Source organism: Bos indicus x Bos taurus, chromosome 1 (genome assembly GCF_003369695.1).
Source record: "Bos indicus x Bos taurus breed Angus x Brahman F1 hybrid chromosome 1, Bos_hybrid_MaternalHap_v2.0, whole genome shotgun sequence".
Classification (NCBI taxonomy): Eukaryota; Metazoa; Chordata; class Mammalia; order Artiodactyla; family Bovidae; genus Bos; species Bos indicus x Bos taurus.
In genome coordinates this window covers 113,243,274-113,262,008 of record NC_040076.1, presented here as the reverse complement: position 1 = coordinate 113,262,008, position 18,735 = coordinate 113,243,274, and the positions used below count along the sequence as shown (strand labels likewise).

The 18,735-nt window shown below is 39.8% G+C and overlaps 1 pseudogene; it reads left to right on the top strand.

Moving 5' to 3' along the window:
- The window catches only part of LOC113898075, a 167,779-nt pseudogene extending 149,302 nt beyond the window's left edge, over positions 1-18,477 (top strand).
- The last annotated feature ends 258 nt before the right edge of the window (positions 18,478-18,735 follow it).

Here is an 18,735-nt window from a genome sequence, read left to right as displayed (position 1 = left end):
TTTAATAGTCTTGCTCATTATTTTAATATCCAGTATCATCCAATACCCAAGGTATGTCAGTAAAACAGAATTGTTTGAGGACCTGAGATTAATGTGCACACACTTCTCATTCAGTGCTTGTCTGATTGGCATATCTATCCAAATTTTTATGGGTCAGAAGCCAATATGAACAGCAATTACTAAATATGAACTTGGACACACCATTAAAATATGGACTTTTCCCCCTGAATGTCCCTCTCACCATCTTCCTTCTCCACTCACTTTTTTTTAATTTTATTTTGAGCTCCTTTACAAGCTAATTTTTTTTTTCCTCTGACTAATAGGAAGTGTCTTGGATGAGCCTAACTAATTCCAAAGCGGTATCTCTAATCCTTTAGTCACTTTAAGAGGTAAAAGAATAGAGAGGCATTTTGAAAAAAATTAAAGAAAAAAAGAAAAAAGGTCTGGTGACAGAATGTATTAAGCTAGTGTCCTGCAGTTAGAAAAGCTTTCTACCATCCTCACACCCCAGTGATATGTAAGAGCAAAATCATTATTCTGAAATAGCCATATCAGATGGCACATTGGTTTATCTATTTTTTGACCGACCTGACCATTAATGTCATGTCAATAGGGAAAAGTTCATGTGTACATATAGATGGTGTCATATTGGCTACTGATCCTGTATTTCTTATGATCTATTTCTTTGTTTTTAACAATTTTTAAAAATTTTTTTATTTTAGGAACACAATTGTGTATATTCATAAAGGTCTGTGCCTAAAGTCATAAATAATATAGAAAAGCAACTAACAGAAAATTAGAAATAGATATATATACAACACTGTAAATTTTCATTCTCTGCTTTATGTCAGTCTAGTTTGCCTTATGGTGAAATAATCCACAATTAAACTTTACTGCAATATAAATGTTAGCAAAATGGACTGTCATAGTCAATCAGTGTTTAGAAAAAATTAATCAAATCCAATTCCTTTCTGTAATGAACTTCTTCATGCACTGCTAGCTCATGCATCAACTCTACGTGAGGTTGGGCAGGTAATTTGGAGAAGCCCATGGCTAGTTAGAGGAATCTTCTCACTCTGTGCTGGAAAGATTTGAAGTTAAGAATCAGGTACAATATTAACTAAGGGAGAAATCCATACATTTGGTAATTTCTGGAAAAGTTCATATATGTAGTATCTGATCTGATTTTAATGGCATTACAGCATAAAATACTTGTATGTCAATGAAAATTAGCATACTAAAAATCACCTTTAAGGACCTTTTGAAAGCTCCGTGTAAACATTTTGTACACCAGAACAAGGCTTGGTCAGCCCAATCCCTTCAATTATCCATTGGGAAAGTGTTAAGAAACAAGCTTTATATGCTAAGCCTGAATCTGCTCCTTACAAAGTATGTAACCTTAGGCAAGCCTTTAACATCTCAGTGCCTCAAGTTCCATCATTTCTAAAGTGTGGAGTAACACTGCACACAGTAGGCTTTTTTTGAGAAGATCAAACAACTACTCACACATAGACATACAAATAGGCAAAGTACACATTGACAGATATATACTGCATTCATATAAGAGGTAAAATTCATGTGTTTAATATAAGAAAGCAATGAATTCTAAGTTGTTCTCAAGGAATTCCCTTAGGCCTTCTGTCTATTTACCTTGCTGGACCAATTTTCCAAGTTTCCTTCCTTGTCTGCTGCAGATTCCAGGCTCTGAGCTTGTTTTCCTATCCTTTTTGAAAGCTTTTCTGCTTTGAAGCTGCCACCATTCTGAACTGGAGGACTGACTCTCTTGACAGCCAAGGGTATCAATAAAGTACAAAAATAATCTCCTTCAGTTCGCCCAAGCACCCTTGGGGGGCCTTTACTTTACTGCTTAACAGTTTGGAGGAAACAGACTGAGAATAACAAAGGGAGGTAAAGTCGGAGAAATTGCAAACTGTAAGTCATTTCTCAAAATCCATTTAGATAGCCACCTGTTAAAAGAGGGTAGTTTTTGCATTTCTGAAACCAATTTATGTAGAATTCAGTCTTTGGCCAACATCATCCACTCCCTGGACACATACACACACATTATATCTCAATTTTCACAAACCTTTAAGTGAAATTTAACAAACCCTATATTTAGAAGACAAGAAGCAAATTGCTTCTTGGCAGGAAAGCTATGGCAAACCTGCTGCTACTAAGTCGCTTCAGTCGTGTCCGACTCTGTGCGACCCCATAGACAGCAGCCCACCAGGCTCCTCTGTCCCTGGGATTCTCCAGGCAAGAATACTGGAGTGGGTTGCCATTTCCTTCTCCAATGGCAAACCTAGACAGCATATTAAAAAGTAGAGACATCCCTTTTCTGACAAAGGTCTGTATAGTCAAGGCTATGATTTTTCCAGTAGTCACGTACAGCTGTGAGAACTGGACCATAAAGAAGGGTGAGTGCCAAAGAATTGATGCTTTCAAACTGTGGTGCTGGAGAAGAGTTGAGAGTCCCTTGGACAGCAGGGAGATAAAACCAGTCAGCCTTAAAGGAAATCAACCATGAATACTCATTGGAAGGACTGATGCTGAAGCTGAAGTTCCAATACTTTGACCACCTGATGCAAAGAGACAACACATTGGAAAAGACTCTGATGCTGGGAAAGATTGAGGTCAGAAGGAGATAAGGGTGACAGAGGATGAGATGGTTGAATGGCATCACCAATGTGATGGACAGGAACTTGGGCAAACTCCGGGAGATGCTGAGGGACAGGGAAGCTTGACGTGCTCAGTCGGCAGTCGGACACGACTTGGCGACTGACCAACAGCAATAATTTATTACCATAGTAGTTATAATAGAATTACTTGAGCCTTTGTTACTACTATATAATTGTTGCAGATATTATTTAATGCTTATTGTGTGTGTGTGTGTTCTGTCTCTTGTCTGAGTCTTTACAAACCCACGGACTGTAGCCCATCAGGCTCCTCTGTCCACAGAATTTTCCAGGCAGGAATACTGGAGCTGGCTGCCATTTCCTACTCCAGGGGATCTTCACAACCCAGGAATCGAACTTGCGTCTTTTGTATCTCCTGAATTGGCAAGTGGATTCTTTACCACTGCGCCACGTGGGAAGCCCATTGCTCACTGCTACATAGAAATTAAGGCAACTACTAGACCACTGTAGATTTTACTATTGATGTTCTAATAGAATATATGTGCATTTGTATACCAACTCTGGGTTTTTGATGTCTCTATTACCATGTGGGCTTCGCTAGTGGTGCAGCGTAAAGAATCCACTTGCAATGAGGGAGACCTGGGTTCAGTCCTCGGTTGAGAAGATTCCCTGGAGAAGGGAAAAGTTACCCACTTTAGTATTCTGGCCTGGAGAATTCCATGGACTGTACAGTCCATGGGATCACAAAGAGTTGGACATTACTGAGTGACTTTCACTTTCATATTACCATATAATTGGCCTCCTTTGTAATTCTAAGGATTTTCTTTATGATTATAAAACAGTATATATTTAGTTATTATTTCATCTAAATCCCACATTATTTTGGCTGAAATTCTGACTTTGTTTGCTTCAGATGTGATATGCTGATATGTTAGCTATGATATGATGGTGACAGTAAATTCCACATGTAAAAATGATACTGAACTCCAGTTTAACAATGGGATTTGAAGCTAGGAATTTTAAAAATAAATGATAAAAAGATAACTTCATTAAAACCTCACATTTAATCTTTGGAAACTATTTTCTAGGGAAAAGGAGAGGTATATGCAAATCTGTGAAGTAATGAGCTCTGCTACAATTAATTTCTGGAGTCTAAGAGGCTGAGTACATAATCTATGGCCTGAACACAAAGACACAGCTCGTGGAATTTGCTACCTTAACTTCCCACTTTTGGAGGCATCCTGCTGTACTATTGACAAGAAATATGAGTTTTGTCAGACAGCCATCTGGGCTGGACTTGCCTTACCGTGTGCTTAGGTGTCCTGCTTCCCAAATCCACACAAATAAAGTGATTTCCTTTTGTTTTGAGCCCATAATGACAGCTGTATGTTGTCACCATGCTTTTTAGAAACAAATCTCGAAGCTTTTTAAAGAAATCAGAGGATCCCAAAATGATGATTTCCTATTATGTTGCAAAATTGCTTCAAAGCATTATTAATACTCTTTATGTCCAAACCATGGCTGGTAAGTAAGCTTTAGAAGGAATTTGCTCACAGTTACTGCAACAAGATGAAAATTTACTGTTTCTCTCTTAAAGTGAAAGAAAGAAAGTGAAGTCATTCAGTTGTGTCTGACGCTTTGTGACTCCATGGACTGTAGCCTGCCAGGCGCCTTTGGCCACGAGATTTTCCAGGCAAGAACACTGGAGTGGGTTGCCATTTCCTTCTACAGGGGATCTTCCTGACTCAGGGATCAAACTCAGGTCTCCTGCATCTTAGTCACCAGGGAATTCCCATTTCTCTCGTAAGGAGCTTGCTAATGTAACATCAAAATTATGCATATAAAACAGTATATGCCACTTTGCAGAATACAAAATGTTTGTTTATTCATTTTACTTAGGAAACCTTTCACCTGTAGATCTCAAGGTTCTCATTTAAAAACCAATCTGACTACCTGTAAATTTGGCCCAAATCCAGAAAGTTCTAAGAAGACAAAGCCAACAATATAGTCATCTCAGTGAACAACACGGAGTGCCTCAGATGGCCACAACTCCAGAACTCATGCCAGGTGAAAAACTAAAGGGAAACATAATCTCAGTTCACTGGGATAGTAATTACCTTCCACAGAAAGCATCTTTCAAACCCATACGATTTATAATCACTTAGAAACACTTAGGAAAATCAGATAGAGGAATATACTTCAGCACTGTGTACTGATGAATTAATCCTACACAAATAAAGTCTGTCTTGTGGAAGGTGAGCTCTACCCCCTGGCATGCCCAGCCTGGTATCAATAAAACTATCTGTTTGTTGGGGCCTTTGACCACCAGAGAACCTAACACTGATTTCTTATGGTGGCTCTGAGTCATGCTAATCAGTTTTGACCTCCAGACTAACTAGAAAATAAAGGCATTAGCCTGACATCAGGAAGGTTTGGAGACAAAAGATTAGACCAAAGTGGGCAGTCTGCGGTTGAGCCCCAGTAAAAGCTCTGGACACCAGCAGCTGGAGTGAGCCTCTCTGGTTGGCAGTGCTCCCTGCATGTTGTTACACATCACAGCCAGGAGGAGGCAGTGCTGTGCAGAACTTCACAAGGAGGGGATGACCAGAAGCTCTGTGTGGAGGCCTCCTGTGTGTGTGTGTGCTTAGATGCTCAGTCGCATGCAGCTCCTTGTGACCCCATGGACTATAGCCTGCCAGGTTCCTCTGTCAATGGGGGGTTCTCTAGGCGAGAATACTGGAGTGGGTTGCCATGCCCTCCTCCAGGGGATATTCCCAACCCAGGGATCGAACCTAGGTCTCCCAACATTGCAGGCAGGTTCTTTAACATCTGAGCCACCAGGGAAGCCCTCCTAGACTCTGTTTAATGTAACATTCTTTGGATAATTTTGTCCTGTACACTGTCCCTGTATAATCTTTGTGAGTACAGTGGCTTTCAATGATTCCTGTGACTCCTTGTAGCAAATTATCAAACCTGAGTGTGGCCATGGGAATCCTGGAATTTGCAGCCAGCTGGTCCTAAGTGAAGGTGGCACTGGAGACCCTGAATTTGCAGCTAGTGTCTGAAGTAAAGGTTCTTGTGAGGACTATTTCCTATAACTGTACAGTTTGCTTAACTCTGCATAGTGATTAAGAAAGAATCTGTGAAAATTTAGGATTTTATACAGTTGTTAACATTTAGCTTACTAGAGCCACAGCTTGTAATTCCAATTTAAAAGCAGCACTTGAGTTGACTGTTGACTTACGATAACACCTTACTAAATTTATTAGTTACTGACTCAGTTCAGTTCAGTCACTCAGTCGTGTCCAACTCTTTGCGACCCCATGAACCGCAGCACGCCAGGCCTCCCTGTCCATCACCATCTCCCAGAGTCCACCCAAACCCATGTCCATCGAGTCAGTGATGCCATCCAGCCATCTCATCCTGTGTTGTCCCCTTCGCCTCCTGCCCTCGATCTTTCCCAGTATCAAGGTCTTTTCAAATGAGTCAGCTCTTTGCATCAGGTGGCCAAAATATTGGAGTTTCAGTTTCAACATCAGTCCTTCCAGTGAACACCCAGGACTGATCTCCTTTAGAATGGATTGGTTGTATCTCCTTACACTCCAAGGGACTCTCAAGGGTCTTCTCCAACACCACAGTTCAAAAGCATCAATTCTTTGGCGCTCAGCTTTCTTCACAGTCCAACTCTCACATCCATACATGACCACTGGAAAACCATAGCCTTGACTAGATGGACCTTTGTTGGCAAAGTAATGTCTCTGCTTTTGAATATGCTATCCAGGTTGGTCATAACTTTCCTTCCAAGGAGTAAGCGTCTTTTAATTTCATGGCTGCAGTCACCATCTGTAGTGATTTTGGAGCCCAGAAAAATAAAGTCTGACACTGTTTCCCCATCTATTTGCCATCAAGTGATGGGACCGGATGCCATGATCTTCATTTTCTGAATGTTGAGCTTTAAGCCAACTTTTTCAACTTCCTCTTTCACTTTCATCAAGAGGCTTTTTAGTTCTTCTTCACTTTCTGCCATAAGGGTGGTGTCATCTGCATACCTGAGGTTATTGATATTTCTCCCAGCAATCTTGATTCCAGCTTGTGCTTCTTCCAGCCCAGCGTTTCTCATGATGTACTCTGCATAGAAGTTAAATAAGCAGGGTGGCAATATACAGCCTTGACGTACTCCTTTTCCTATTTGGAACCAGTCTGTTGTTCCATGTCCAGTTCTAACTGTTGCTTCCTGACCTGCATACAGGTTTCTCAAGAAGAAGGTCAGATGGTCTGGTACTTCCATCTCTTGAAGAATTTTCCACAGTTTATTGTGATCCACACAGTCAAAGTCTTTGGCATAGTCAATAAAGCAGAAATAGAGTTTTCTGAAACTCTTGCTTTTTCTATGATCCAGCAGATGTTGGCAATTTGATCTCTGGTTCCTCTGCCTTTTCTAAAACCAGCTTGAAGATCCAGAAGTTCACGGTTCACATATTGCTAAAGCCTGGCTTGGAGAATTTTAAGCATTACTTTACCAGCATGTGAGATGAGTGAAATTGTGAGGTAATTTGAGCATTCTCTGGCATTGCCTTTCTTTGGGATTGGAATGAAAACTGACCTTTTCCAGTCCTGTGGCCACTGCTGAGTTTTCCAAATTTGCTGGCATATTGAGTGCAGCACTTTCACAGCATCATCTTTCAGGATTTGAAATAGCTCAACTGGAATTTCATCACTTCCACTAGCTTTGTTCGTAGTGATGCTTCCTAAGGCCCACTTGACTTCACATTCCAGGATGTCTGGCTCTAGGTGAGTGATCACACCATCATGATTATCTGGGTCATGAAGATCTTTTTTGTACAGTTCTTCTGTGTACTCTTGCCACTTCTTTTAATATCTTCTGCTTCTATTAGGTCCCTAACATTTCTGTCCTATATTGAGCCCATCTTTGCATGAAGTTATTGACTACTTAACATTAAATCTGCCACATTTTTAACTTTAATATATTAGTTATGAAAGTTATTTAAATACTAAGAAGATTTTGTGTGAGTCAGATATTAAAGTACTTAAAAATTACAGAAAATGATTAAGTTTATGAATGCAGTTTAAATTATTTCAGAATATGGGTATACAGTTTGTAAAAGGCACCCAAATTCACTTAAATATGCCTTAAAATTGGCTACAAAAATTTTGCAGAAGTACAATAAATTTCTGAACTGAACTTAAAATCTCAAGGACCTAGGTTTTGAATATGCAAATTTAATAAATTGCTTAGAATGTAAAAAACATTACGAGTATTTTCTGTTCTTTTAAGTCTATTAATGGATATTATAAGGCAATTTCTAAATTTAGAAAGGGACTAGCTAAGTGGTTATTGACTACTAATAAAGTAGGGACAGGACTAATGCAGGAAATATTGAGAAAGTTATACATTCCTAAGTCTAATCTATTGCTATCCTCTTAAATCTTTATCTACATTTGGGAAAACAATATTTGGGGTCCTTTCCTGAAAAAATAGTAACTAAGTTGTGAAAGAAAATTAGATTTCTAGTTGGTTGACTTATCTCTTGGCCTGACTACTGCTCTGTTGAATTATGCAGAACTGGTGAAGCCCAAGAAAGTTAGAAGGGCACAGATTATCAACTAAAATTATTTTGGCTACAAAAAATCCAATCCAACTGGACTAAGCATGAAAGTAATTTAGGGGCTCATGTAACTGAAACTCCCAGGCACAGCTGGAATCAAAGGCTCACACAATGACATCAGGACCCATCTCTCAGTTCTTTTCTCTGGGTCAACTTTACCTATACATTATGAAGGTTGGGCCTGCATCCTTCCATGTTTAAAACCAGCAGAGGATAACGTGCCTCTCCAGGATTATCCAAATGGCATCTCATTGGATCATGTCCCCGTTCCTCCCTCAACCAATCACTCTGCTGCTCTTGCTGCTAAGTTGCTTCAGTCGTGTCCGACTCTGTGAGACCCTATAGACAGCAGCCCACCAGGCTCTGCCGTCCCTGGGATCCTCCAGGCAAGAACGCTGGAGTGGGTTGCCATTGCTTTCTCAAATGTGTGAAAGTGAAAAGTGGAAGTGAAGTCGCTCAGTCGTGTCCAACTCTTCAGGACCCCATGGACTGCAGCCCACCAGGCTCCTCCGTCCATAGGATTTTCCAGACAAGAGTACTGGAGTGGGTTGCTATTGCCTTCTGAACCAATCACTCTACATGGGTATAAATCTTACCCTCATCTTTGGAGCCAGAGGAGAGTGAGATCAGGAACTGTGCAGGAAATAAGTAACTGCCCCCGCCACTAGAGAACATTCACCTAGGAGAAAGATGAGTAGATGCTGGATGCAAGTCACTTGTAACACAGAATGTTTACAAATCCAATAATTCTACTTGCAAAATGTTTCTCTGGTGGAATCTTTTTTTATTATTATTAAGCATGTAAGAAATCAAGGAGCTTGAGCAAGGGTTAGGGGAAAAGTTCATTTCTTTATGGGATTAAATAATGGTGAAGCCAATAGAATCAAAACAAAAATAATGTTAATTTCTACTTCTGTCTCCACCAGGAAGCTCTGTGACAAGACAAGCTACTTAGCCTTGCTGTTTTATGGCTTCCTTACATGTCAGATGAAACTACCACATCCCAGGTTTTAAAGGTGATATGAGAATTGAAAGAGATCATCTGAAAGTCAAGACACAAAAGATGTTATTTTATTTTTATTTTTGGCTACACTGGGTATTTGTTGCTATATGAGGGCTTTCTCTAGTTGTGGCAAGTGGAGGCTACTCTTTGTTGAGGTGCATGGGCTTCTCATTGTGGAGGCTTCTCCTATTGCAGAACACAGGCTCCAGGCACATGAGCTCAGTAGTTGTGGCACAAGGGGTCGGCTGCCCTGTGGCATGTGAGATCTTTCCAAACCAGGGATCAAATCCATGTCCTCTGCATTGGCAGGTGGATTCTTTACCACTGGACCAGCAGGGAAGTCAGATGTTATTTTAAAATTACAAAAGTTCTATACAAATATAAACTATTAGTAGTAGCAATAGTATTGATAGTACCATTGTTTTAGGTACTGTACTAATTGAAGTTGTGAGATGCAGACAAAAGAAGCTCTTCTGAACCATTCAAGTAGAAAAGAAATTTAATAGAGGGGTTCAGATAGCTTACAGACTTCTGAAGAATCAGGCTTAAAGGCTATATAACTAGGAGTGGGACAAAATGACTCTAGAGGACACTAGGCCTGCATGCAGGGCACAGGCTCTGTATCTTGTCTTTCCAACATCAGGTGCTGGAACCTAGGCCACATGCTGCTGCTGCTTCTGAAACTGAGCATCTACCTGCAATCAAATTCATCATCAGACTTGAATCCCCCTTGCACTACCTTCTTCACACCACTCTCTACCAATCAGAGACCTCATATTTTAATGTGTGTCTGGCAGAGTCAAGGTCACACATCTGTACCTTAGCTGCAAGGGAGCCTGGAAAAACATGTTTATGGCCTTCATCTTAGGAAGCAGGATTCATAATGTAAGAAATTCACTATAGGAAAGGGGCTCAGGACATTCCAAAGGCACATAAATATCTACTATATGCATAACATTGTTTTAAGTCTTAAAAAACATTAAAACATTTAATGTCAGTGTGCAGATGCAACCTACAGAACTATAGTCATAGCAGAACATATACATCCTTGAACTACAAGTCTTGTTACATTTAGCTTTCTGCATCTTCTTTATGGAAACTTTGAAGCCAAATTTTTGCCTCATTGTGTTTTTTAAAATCATTTTTTGCTCAAATGAAAATCTCTAGAGTTTATAAATATATCAATCAACTTGAATGTTTTTCAGAAACTCAAACTCAACTGCCAATGAACTGGTAGAAGTTACTCATTCAACTATATCCAAGATAGAGACTCATCTTGCAGACCAAATGTCAGAGATTTTTTTTCCAGGAGTCTCCCAAAACATCACTATATGGAAATCCTGCAGAGATGTTTTGGAGTTTGAACAATATTTGACTTACAGTTCCATGACAAGTAGAATTTATTCCTGCTTTTCCAAACTGTGTTCTTGTAAATCTTATTTTTCTAACTTTTAAAATTCTACTGGAGTAGAGTTGCTTGACAAGGTGTGTCAGTTTCTGTTGTACAGCAAAGCGAATCAGTTATATGTATGCATATGTCCCCTCTGCTTTAGATTTCCTTCCTGTTTATACCACCACAGAGCCTTGAGTAGAGCTCTCTGCTATACAGAAGGTTCTCATCAGTTATCTGTTATATACATAGTAGTTTACATATGTCAGTACCAATCTCTCAGTTCATCCCACCCCTCCCTACCCTCCTTAGGAACCATAAGTTTGTTTTCTTCACAAATCTTTAAACTTTCTACTCACAATAGACACATGAAAAACAGAATGGGAATTCTGAACATCTATTATCTCTTCTGTCGTGACATGTGATACCTTTAGTTGTTGAGGAGTTTTCTTGCACAGCTGACAATGACGACTAAGTTTAAGAGAGCAGTAATTTAACTTTTGTTGTCCATTCCCCTGAAATACTGAGAGAAGATAGGAAAAGAAAAAAATCAAAAATACTTGTGTAGAATGTCTTAGGTGAATTTTTCTTGATCCGGGTGATAGCGTGAGTGTTATAACTCAATTTTGTCTCAGCTATTACGTTCTGATCAAATTTTTGTATGCATAACAAAAATGTAGATACTACATAAAAATTTCAGGTTTTTGCATCTGAGTGTGTATGTATGTGTGTGAGCGCACATGTGTGTGAACAAAGGGAGTGGTAAATGAGAGTTTGCTTAGGCTGAGCTTCAAGGAATGTCTGTGCCTTGCCAGGAAGAGTGCAATGTATAAAATTTTAATTTCAAATCTGTTAATTTATTTTTACTCCCATTTGTTATCATTAATCCCATTTTGGCATTATTAATACCAAAACAGTCTCTTGGAGGAAACATTTAAAGAAAAACTGGCTTATATCTATAAATTATTTATATCTTTGGCCCATTGTTTGATTGGGTCATTTATTTTTCTGGAGTTGAGCTGTAGGAGTTGCTTGTATATTTTTGAGATTAGTTTTAAAACTTTTATATGATAAATATAAAAAGTGAAAATACTAGCAATATATTTCTTTTTAAATAATATGATTTTTAGTAGAGTTTTATATAACATGTCTACATTTCCTGTGTTTCATAATCACTTAATTTTACTAACTGACTAAATGCAAAAACCCTGCCATCCAGCATGCTCTGTTAGCCAGCATTTCCAGCCCAGCCTTGCGGCAGATGTTGCAGGAGAGGTTACTGAAGCAAAAATACGGTTTGGGGGGTTTAGGCGGAAAAAGGTAAAAAGCACAAAGGGATACAATTTTCCCTTTAAGATTGATCATCAGTAAATCAAGAAAAAGATGAACAGTGCTGAATGTGAGAATAAGAGTGACAGGAGTGTGTAAGACTGCAGAGATCCCAGAAGGAGTGTGTAAGACTGCAGAGATCCCAACACAGAGGTGAGAACTAGGAACTAGGGCTAAAGGAGACGAGGACAATGTGAAGGAGGGTGGAATGCAAAAATAGCAATAACAGTTTAAGTTACATTTATTAAGCACTTACTATTGTAAATACTATGTTGAAAAGTGAAAGTGATAGTCACTCAGTTGTGTCCGACTCTTTGTGACCCCATGGACTGTAGCCTGCCGGGGTCCTCTGTCCATGGGATTCTCCAAGTAAGAATACTAAAGTGGGCAGAAGATCTTCCTGACCCAAGGATCAAATTCAGGTCACCTGCATCACAGGCAGATTCTTCACTGTCTGAGCTACCAGGGAAGTACTATTAAATACTATGGATGCTTTAATTTACTCTCAACAACAATGAAAGGATGATAACACTCCTAGAATGACTATTATTCCTAGGAAGACGATATTACTCCCAGAGGAAGAAATTGGGAGGAAGGCAGGAGCACAGGTAACTCTCTCATAAAAAATATCATGAAGAGTGACAGCATCAAGATTTATATTCAGGGCTTTTTATTTATGCTCAAGACCTTTCCATATTTGGCTTCTTTTGACTCAATCACTTTGAAAATTGATTCCTCACTAAGTGTGTTTAATAATTCTTTATTAGCTTGAATATGCACTTAGCAATAATTACCTATAAGTCAAATTTTAATATTCTAGCTCTAAAAGGGGAATAAAAGGATATTAGCAAGCAGGAAGTACAGTACCAGCTCATATTCCATCAATCTTCCTTTTACTTATGATGGTTTTCACATGCAGATGCAATGCCTTGATCAATAACTACAAAAGTTGACTAACTGTTGTTTACTAAATCAAATCCTGCTTTAAGCTAATGTCTAAAACCAAAGCAGGAATTACGTGAGTTGGGTTATATAAAAACTGGTATACATCAGGTTATTTCCAGGAAGAGCTTTCCTGGGCCAAAAGGATGTTTTCCCCTTAGCCAGAAAGTATGACGTATGAGGGCTTCTCTGGTGGCTCAGACGATAAACAATCTGCGTGCAATGCAGGAGATTCAGGTTCAATCCCTGGGTGGGGAAGATCCCCTGGAGAAGAAAATGGCAACCCACTCCAGTATTCTTGCCTGGGAAACCCCACAGACAGAGGAGCCTGTCAGGCTACAGTCCATGGGATCGAAAAGGGTTAGACATGACTTAATGACTAAATGATGATAATACGAACAACTGAATCAATTTTAATATTGTAACCTGTTAAGAAAAAAATGGATACCAGTTCATTGGAGGGGCCCAATGTACACCCTGAACATAAAGTGTTTTAAACTGTCAAGAATATATACCTATGTCTTTGGTTAAAGATGGCTAAGTTGACTAATCTCACATGCTTCTCTTTCCTTCCAAACTCTAATTGAAATAAAAATAAATAGACATTAGGTAGAAACAAGAAGAGATTATTTTGATAGGCAAAAAATTTTTTATGAAATTGTTGGAAATTGGAATCAATAAGAGAGTGAGTGTTTAAAATACATGCATATGTTTGTGCACACACACACACACACGCAAAACCCAAAACAGGTAGAGAGGACTACTACAAAGGTGAAAGCCATGTATTCCAAGAATCTCATGCAAAACCCCAGAGAAGTTCCCCAGTATTCCATAGGAAGTCATCCAACAGCAGGGGCTGTCCAAAGACAAAATAATCAAGGTAATTAATTCAAAGACTACAGAAATGCTGAACCGGTGTGCCCTACTGCCCCTCATTATTGCCCATAAAGCCATATACCTGAGTAATTCACCCCTATCCCCCAAACAGAAGGCCCTTTTTCAAGAAGTGTTGGTGAGATGGGAGAACAGAGCAGAGCCCAAGATAACTCCAGATGTCTGCCATGGAGAAAAATAAAAAGCAGTATCTCTTTCCAAAACTGAAATAAATAAACATGAAATAAGTCCATTTACAGAACAAAATCCAACTGATGAAATCTTAAGTAGCTGTCCTTCCAAGATTCAGTTGAACTAACCCGAGACCAGAACTCAGCCTTTGTTACAGTCCTGAAATGCCTGCTATCTCACAAAGAATTAGTGAGAAACATCAGCTTTTATCAATTATTTTATGGGGAGGTTGAGAAAACATACATTACCTATCACATAGGAAAAATTTATTAAGTATCACACATTATAATCACATACATTTAACTGTTCTTCCTAAAGACATCTACCCTTCATTTCGTTTCTCTCTTTTCTGACTGCAAGAATATCAAATTTTCTCTTCCTCTTCATTATGTCTGTGCCCTCCAGGGCCCTTGCTGATTCCAACACATACTTCCTGCTTTCTGCTGAAGTAATTGTACTGGTGAAATATGTTTTAGTTCAAGCACCAACCACACAAAGTGTTTCCAAGTTTGCATAACCGTATAATTAGTTATATTTCTACCTACCAATCCTTTTCTAATACTTTTTGTCCTATATATTATTTAATTGAATCATTTCCCTTAGGATCACTACTAACTGTCACTCTTATGTAAGTCTTCCCATTATTTATTTAGTTCCCCATAAAATGAGTCCACATTTGCCTTTCCAACATCTGTCTCTTCCCATTACCACATAGGCTAATTTTTTTCAAATGTTCCATGCATTCTTTATCCTATAAGACTCTTGTACAAAAGGAAATGTAATTCAAATCGGGTCCCCATATGGAAAGAATAAAGTGAATCTTTGGGGATCTGTATGATTAAATCTGTAAATCTTCTCTATGGTCCAATTGACATGTACCATCGTAAGATGCCTTCCATCTCACCTATCATGCAGTTGTACATTAAGAAGAAAAGCATTTGAAAGATTTTCCAGAATTTCAAGAAAGTTGCCTATATGACATCCAATGTAACAAATAAGTCAATAATAACAATATAGCTTAATTAGAACTTTTCAGAATGGCAGCTAGAAAAGTTAATTTCCTTGAGAGGTCAAATGGCATATTCAATGGCTTGAAATTTCCAAACCAGCCTCTGCAATTCCTCTATCCTGATAAAGCACGAAACCTAATTTATTTGTCTTGGCTAATTAAATTCTACCTAGAGTGCCACCACTGCTGCTTTTCTGTAAGTTAGAGGTGTTAATTACATGAGAATATTCAGTGTTATCATGGTGCTGCTGCTGCTAAGTCACTTCAGTCGTGTCCAACTCTGTGCAACCCCATAGATGGCAGCCCACCAGGCTCCCCTGTCCCTGGGATTCTCCAGGCAAGAACACTGGAGTGGGTTGCCATTTCCTTCTCCAATGCATGAAAGTGAAAAGTGAAAGTGAAGTAGCTCAGTCGTGTTGGACTCTTAGCGACCTCATGGACTGCAGCCTACCAGGCTCCTCCGTCCATGGAATTTTCCAGGCAAGAGTATTGGAGTGGGTTGCCATTGCCTTCTCCGGTTATCATGCTAGGAAAGTTGATTACCACAGCCATGTTTTTAAAGGCTTGGCCCAAAGTACTTTCTAACTGTTCTGCTGGAATGTCAATGATTCCTGTATATTCAAACACAGAACAGTTACCTAATCACCTTCCATCCCCTAGTTTGTATCTGATAGCTCTAGTTTTCATATACTGTATATCATTTTGAAAAACATGTTAAGTCTAAAACATCAGAATTATACATTTTAAAAAAAGTACAGAAAAACCATGAGCAAGAGGAAAATAAATTTTAATTGATAATGAGATTAAGACATAAAAGTAGAACAAAGGGCCATAAAGTAGAATGGCCATAAAGATACATGTATGGCTTATAAATTTAATCTGTTTTCTATTTTTAAATGAAAAGGAGCCCCTGGAAGGGTTTCGAATAGACACTATGTTTCCTACTCAAGATCTCTTCCTGTCTCTTTCTTATTAAAAAAAAAAAAACACATTTTTATTATGGTAGTTATGTAGATTGGGGGTAAATTACAGTTAACCTAAGCCAGCCATGGTCATTTCATCTCCTCTGCAATAGTTGTTCTGCTAGTATTTGTTGTAGCTCGGCACCTAACCTGGTTCTGGCCAATGAAATTGTAGGAGATAACTGGGGGTTCTCTGGAGATGTTCCTTTGCATTTAGCTAGATTTCTCTGAGAAAATTTGGCATATGTTACTCTTTAGGATGTTACTCTTAAGAGGATTTGACTCCCAGTGCTACTACAAACACCTAACAGCAATGACATAGGCTAGCCTGATAACAAGCTTGACACTGAAAGTGCACAGCTGAAAAAAAGGAAGTTGTAATTGCTGTGAATATCACTAAGTTGCTAAATAATCACTCTTAAACCAAACTGTCTCCTGACATCTTGTAAACTGAGGTTATATATTTATTGATGCTTTAATTTGGAAGAAGCAAATTTTCACTAGCAATTAACAGAAATTTTTCTAAAAAACATTTTCATGTGCAGTGAACATTGGGATGGACAATATTTCCAAATAGCATTCCTGTATCAAATATAAAGGTAGATTTGATAGTACTTTTAAGTGAATATAGCATCAAAAAGAAACTCCATGAGAGTAAATTATCAGATCTATGCAATCTAGACTATGCTATAGTTTTCTCCTAGCCTGATTTTATTTCACAATAAATTCTAACCTATCTAGAGGTCTTCCAAAAGAACACATCAGAGGTTAAAATATAGTATTAATATTAGATATTCTGTCAAAGTAGAAGACGGAGGAAGAGTGATAGGGAAGGGAAGAAGGAGAAAGAAAATGCAAAATGGTCAAATACACATAGAAAATTTTAGGATAACAATGTTAAACAACTTCTCAAAGGTTCTTGATGTGCTAATGGGTGTTAAGAATATCTAAGTGATGCATGTAGCATTTCCGATGTTATTCAGACCCTAGACCTCAGAGCATATAGAGGGAATATTTTCCTGTATTCTTATCATACATAATATAAAGAAAATCACATTCTATATAGTCTTTATATATTCTTCCATGTAGATGAAACAATAGGAAACTGAGTAATGAATATACTAAAAATTGCCAAAAATCACCCCAGGCATCACTCCCTTATGCTAGGTTTTTGACCAGTGCACAACCAGCTGTGGGCTTCACTGGTGGCTCAGGGGTAAGGAATCCGCCTGCCAGGCAAGAGACTCAGAGATCGGGGTTCGATCCCTGGGAGGGGACGATCCCTTGGTGGAAGAAATGGCAACCCACTCCAATAATCTTGCCCAGAAAATTCCATGGACAGAGGAGTCTGGCAGGCTACAGTCCATAGGTCACAAAAGAGTCGCACTTGACTGAGGGACTGAACAACAACAGCCAGCTGTACCAGACTCTAGTTTCCCACACGCTCCCTCACATGCTGTCTCCTATAGTTCAGTCAGACACTATTTAAGTGAATAGTACAGATACTATCCATTTTATGGATCAGCTCATGAAGTGGATAAAAAAGATCTCAATCATGTTAGAAAGGAGGAAAAAGGAATTATAAACTTTTTTCGACACTCCAGACAAATATGAAAATGAAACAACCCAGCCCAGAGGTCTAGGCAGCCGAGAAGGCGAGCAGAGCTGCGGGCCAGCAGAGCTGCCTGCCACCTGCAGCCTGGACCACAAGGCAAGCCACTGTGCGCGTGCGCAGTGGCAGTGGCCTCTGCGGTGGCCAAGAGCGCTCGCGTCTTGGGCGAGCGAGGGAGCCCGGCGCCAGGAGAGGCCCAGCCACAACGACAAGGGGCACCACAAGCAGCTGCGACTGCAGCTGGCCAAAGCCTCTGCGATGAAGGAAGCGACCAGCCTCAATGAACCTGTCTTCACTGAAGACCGAGACCTCTTCTCTGTGGCTTACAAGAACGTGGGCATTGCCTGACTGTCTTCCTGGAGGATCATCAACCAGAAAACCATGGCGGACAGGGAATGAGAAGAAACTAAAGAAGGTTAAGGTTTAGCGAGCGAAGATCAACAAGGAGCTGGAAACGGTGTGCAACGCCATGCTGGCTTTTCTGGACAAGTTCCTCATCAGGAACCACAGTGATTTCCAGTGTGAGAGTAAAGTCTTCTCCCTGGAGATGAAAGGCGACTCCTGTCGCTACCTGGCAGGGGGGCGTTCCGGTGAGAAGAAAAACGATGTAGTCCCAAACTCTTCACTCTGTGGAAAGGAAGCCTCCGCAATCAGCCAAGAGCACTTGCAGCCCACGCACCCCCATCCGGCTAGGCCAGGCCTCAGCTTCCTGATGTCCAGCTTCTCTGGACACAGAGATCCAGAAGGACTACATGCTCGTCATGCTGCTGCTGCAAGACAACCTCACCCTCTGGAGGAGCAACCAACAGGACAAGGAAGCTGGAGAAAACAACGCAGGCACCTCGGTCCTGACCCCACCCTGTCCCGCCAGTCCTTCCTCATCACAATCACTGAGTATCTAGTGCTAAACTCGTCTGTGTGGCAGTATAGCTACTCAGACTACTCACATCTACTCTCTGCTCTCCCAGGAAGCAGTTCTGGACAAATTCACTGTCTGGCATTGCTTTGAGCCTGTGGTAGCTTCCTTTTCCAATTGTGCAGACAGGTGCATTCCCAAGGAGGCCTTTTCAGTACTATGCCTGCTGATCTAAGTGAAATGAAGGTGAAAGCAATGGGGAAGTTAGAAGGGAGAATTAGCGGACACAGGCTATTTAACAGTC